This window comes from Phymastichus coffea, unplaced genomic scaffold, assembly GCF_024137745.1.
Source record: "Phymastichus coffea isolate CEN01 unplaced genomic scaffold, Cenicafe_Pcof_1.1 PCOF00030, whole genome shotgun sequence".
Taxonomy (NCBI): Eukaryota; Metazoa; Arthropoda; class Insecta; order Hymenoptera; family Eulophidae; genus Phymastichus; species Phymastichus coffea.
The window spans coordinates 2790347-2795266 of record NW_026706841.1 but is presented as its reverse complement, the minus strand read 5'-3'; the positions used below and the strand labels follow the sequence as shown (position 1 = coordinate 2795266).

The window sequence follows — 4920 nt, the reverse complement described above, 5'->3', positions numbered from 1 at the left end:
AAGATTTGGAAAAGTTTGACAAGGAATTGGACAGTTAAATTTGACAATACATTAAATTTTATTTATTTTTTTGTACATCGTGTTATTTCAATATGTGAAGTATTTATGCAATATATTTTCATTAGCAAGAATGATGTAAAGCCATTTCAATGAAGAACTAAAGTTTTTGAAGAGAACTTTGAGTTAAATTCTTCGAGGAAAACTATGTGCGTAGATACGTCATACGTGGTTTTTTTGCTTGTTCCATTTCATTTACACATTTGACGGTGTCATTATTGGACTTGAATATTAGACTTGAAAAAAATATTAATGGTAGTCTCGAATTTGCAACGCAAATATTCATAAAAACTATACGAGGTCTGTCCGGAAAGTATCGGGCCTACATTTATATCTTCGCGCCATAGTGTTCGAGTGACCTCTACCGGACAGAAACGTCAACAGTAAAGCTTCACGAATCTATTGGTTACTTACTGACACCTGCCAGACGTATAGTTCATGCGCAGCGTGTCTTTGTTTATAGTGCCTTTTTCACGTTCGTCGGATATTGATATTGTCAAAAATGACTGAAAAACAAGATCAACGAATTTGCATCAAATTTTGCTTTCAACTCGGGAAAACGAGTTCGGAAACTATTGAAATAATGCAAAAGGCCTTCGGAAGCGAGTGTATGAGCAAAATACGAATAAAAGAGCGGTATAAACAGTTCAAGGATGGCCGCACTTCTGTCGATAGTGATTCTCGTTCCGGCCGACCTTCGACGACCAAAACCGCAGATAATATCAAGCGGGTGCGACTTGCAATCGAACAAGATCGTCGTATGACTGTGCGAGGACTAGAAGAAGAGCTTGGGATACCAAAAACTATCATTTCAGAAATATTAATTGAAAATTTAGGAATGAAACGCGTGTGTGCGAAATTCATCCCAAAATTGCTCACAGCAGAGCAGAAGAACATTCGCTTAGAAGTCGCTCTGGACAATATGGAAATGGTCAATAATGATGATAATGTGCTTAGAAAAGTTATTATAGGTGATGAATCATGGGTTTATGGTTATGATCCTGAAACAAAACAACAATCTTCACAGTGGATGCATTCTGAATCGCCAAGACCAAAAAAAGCACATCAAAGTCGGAGCAATGTTAAGTCAATGTTGATCAGATCAGGTCAGACAATCAATAAAGAATACTACGTTCAAGTTTTGAAACGTTTGCGTGATACAGTAAGAAGAAAACGGCTGCACTTTTGGGAAAGTGGTGACTCGCTTCTCCATCACGATAATGCGCCAGCGCATTTATCCAATCTTGTGCAGCAGTTTTTGAGCAAACGCAATATCGCATTGCTTCGACAACCTCCATAGAGTCCCGACAAAGCCCCTTGTGACTTTTGGCTGTTTCCAAAACTCAAAAAACCACTCAAAGGACACCGATTCGATGGCAAAACAACGGTTGAAAACAATGCGACGAGTGTAATTAAGGCTATCCCTAAAAGTGAGTTCCAGGACTGTTTTGAAAAGTGGAAACATCGATGGAACCGTGTCATTCAATCAAGTGGGGATTACTTTGAAGGATGCCACCCACCAGATGATAAAGAATAACTCTAGCACGAAAATATAAAGGTAGGCCCTATACTTTCCGGATAGACTTCGTATTTATCCCATTGCCAAGGTACAGAACCTTAAGGTGAAATATAATTGTCACATAATTGTTCTCTAGTCCTAAAGTTTTGAATAATCTTATCTTCTAATTGTTCTTGGTTGACTTCCATTTGATTAGGTGTAACGGAGAATCTCGGCTAGGCCGATTTCGTCCGTTTGGCTCTCGCAAATGTCCGCGCGCCGCGCCAAGCTGAGAGTGTGTGCGTGTAGCACGCACACTCATGCTTGGATTTTTGTTTTCGAGGTTCTGTATACGGACTGAGCTGACGGCTGGAGCGATCGAGATGGTGCGGAAGAGAAAGAGAGAGAGAGAGAGAGAATGCTCTAGTTGTGGATCATCGCGGGAAATTAGATAGTATCTGCTGGGCTTTGAGAACAGAAAATCGCGCGCGCGGATTAAACCGAAGTTAACGGTTTTCCGGAGTTGGCCCCGCGACCTTGTCAACGTTTTCGTTTTCGGAGACACGACCAGTGCGCGTACGAGAATTGGAGTGTTATGGTTGGGTCGCGCCCAGCCGTGTCCCGAAGAATACCCGGCACCGGTGCGTGTGGGTAATGAGCAAGTGCGCGGATGCGCGCGTGAGCAGTTTTCGACGTTGCTGCAGACACCGAGCAACCGAAGGGCTGCGGAAGCAGCAACAACAACAATCAATGAGCGAACAACAGTTTTAGGCAGCTGTATTGATAGACTAAACGAGAGGACGAGCGAGAGAACAAATAACAATGACAATAACACCAGCAAGGCGGTCAGCAAAAAGGGGCGCACCAGTGACATCATACAGTGCCGTGTTCTCTCTTGTCTCTCTCTTGCATGTTTCGGCGCCAGCTGTTGGGTGGGTAGATCGGCAGATCAACAGGCTACCCCGTTGACGAAATAATAGCGGCAATGGTTTATCGAGCATTTATTATAATATTTAGTTTTAAACAGGGAATCGCCATTGACCAGCCACCCATTCACCTTCGCGTTCGCATTTATTATTGTGCCGCTCGTAGTATATCGTCGTGAAATCACCCTCTTGTAATCGATTGTTGACAAGTAAAGGATTAGTGTGTTAATCAGGTGTTGTGTTTATTCACCGCTGTATCACTCATCATCCCGACTTCGAATCCGTGCGTTTAACGTGGGTTGTGCTCGACGCGTTATTCAGTGGTGGGAACGTCTTTTGCTTCCCAAATCCCCAAATAAATAATTTGAGCGGACGGCCGTAAGCTACCCAGACGGAAACGGTCGCATTTCTTCGTTACATAAGTAAAAGACTGTTTCACCTGTTTCGTACTTCGTTGAATTTGAAATCTAATAACATATTGTACAAGCAAATAGTACTCATTATAATATGCTCTGATGTGAACAATTTCCAATCTAAAGTGGACTGGTGAATTAACCACATCATGGCCAATTTACCAAAAGCACTTTTAATAATCCTGCGAGCAAAACTTAATCTATAATTAAAAGCTCTTTAGGGCATGGTTAAATTTTCATTCCTTAAAAAGGGTTCCAATAAATATCGTCTTAATGGAAATATTCCATCTCCTAGCATGTAATGGGGGTAGAATGTTTGCATGTGTGATAAATACCTAGAAGGTGGGAAATCAATTTCCTGAGACAAAAATACCGGCATCATTTAAAGATCTGGTAAAATTATAATTTTATACTTATTTGGATATTTATTTTCATTGTGTAATGATATTGTTCAATAAATTCATACCATAGTCTCCAACATTTGCCCAAATGAAGCATTTTTTAGAGTCACAGTAAGCCATTAATACCATGCTAATAAACTTTTTATAGTTAAAAAATAGGTTCTCGCTGTTTGGTGGCATTTTTATTGCACAATGTCGACCATCCAGTGCGCTCACACAATTAGGAAAAAATAGATTTACCATAAAAGCATTGGCAATGACTTCGAATTGCTGACGTGAAGAAAATCTCATAAAAATAGGAGCCAAAATTTCATACAGTATACGACAAACTTCTGGTATGACCATTTTCACAGTTGTGTCACCAATACTATAAAACCATTTCGTTTTCTTATTGAATCAGCATGTGCTAAATAACTAAAAAATAGAAAAAAACTTACGTCATATACAATTGCAACTATGTATGTTTCTGTAAGTTAAATTATGAGTCTTACTTGATCGTTAAACATAATCTTCATTCTGGTGGTGAAGAAGGCCTTCTACTTCTTTTAATCAATCTTCCTCGAATAAGCTGATACAAGTATTCAAAAGTCTGCACATTCATCCTTGTATAATTGATAAATTTCCCTTCATCATTTGACTGGAAATACTTAAATACACTTTCAAAACTATTGTAGCCTGTCAAGTAGTTTTGTTGTATAAGTTGTTTACTCCACCATCTTCTGAATCTTTTTTTTCTCATAATCATTTATTGAACTAATTCTATGTATTGCAATCCTACTTCAACTACCTGAACTTCTAAATTGATTAACAAATTAATATTATCTGCCATGTATCTACTACACAGAAAAATGTTATGCTTACACATTGCATAAACGAATATCAATGTATTATTATCACATTGATTACTTACTTAATTTACAGTTGATTATATGAACAACAAATTTTTTTTAAACTTTAGTCACATTAATAATAAACAATAACAATTATGTTAACGGTAAAATAATTTTGATGTTAACTAACTGTATTTTGTTTACTCATAGTTAGCGATATTTAATCATCTGTTGAGACTGTTGGTATTAGTAACTAGAACTTGTAACGAGGATTTAGACCGCTACAATATATTAATTAAACCGAGATCAAGTAGTGGCTGGCACAAATGCAGCTCTTTGCGGGATTGCGTTCTGCTACACAAAACCGGCCCGGTAGGTCAGATCGCCAACTGGCCCGCGGAGAGCGTCGTGGGTCACGTAGCTTAAATTGCGAAAGTTGAGGGAAGCGATAGGAAGGAAAGGGTAGTTTAAAAGAGAAGCCATGCAGTTTTATCAGTATACAAATATATATAGTTTACGTACGAGTCAGTGTACAGGGCGGTTCAGAGAGAGCGGCAAGATAGACAAAGCGAGAGACAGATCCCAGGAACGGTCGGTACTTACATTAATCGAAGCCTCTCAATTACGCCTCCGCACGATTGCAGAATTCGCCTAACAGTACAGTCGCTTGTCGCGAAGGAGGAGGAGGTATTGCACGCACAGTTGCACCTCACTAAATTGTCTCAGTCAAAAGTCACTTTCTTGCCACGAGGCAATTCACAAAAAAGGCTAATACAAGTGCACGCACGACCAAAT

The 4920-nt window shown here is 39.4% G+C and overlaps 1 pseudogene; it reads right to left on the bottom strand.

Annotated features, from left to right (window-relative positions):
* Positions 1-3244: 3244 nt before the first annotated feature.
* Positions 3245-4124, bottom strand: LOC131663053 (uncharacterized; annotated as a pseudogene).
* Between the last annotated feature and the right edge of the window lie 796 nt (positions 4125-4920).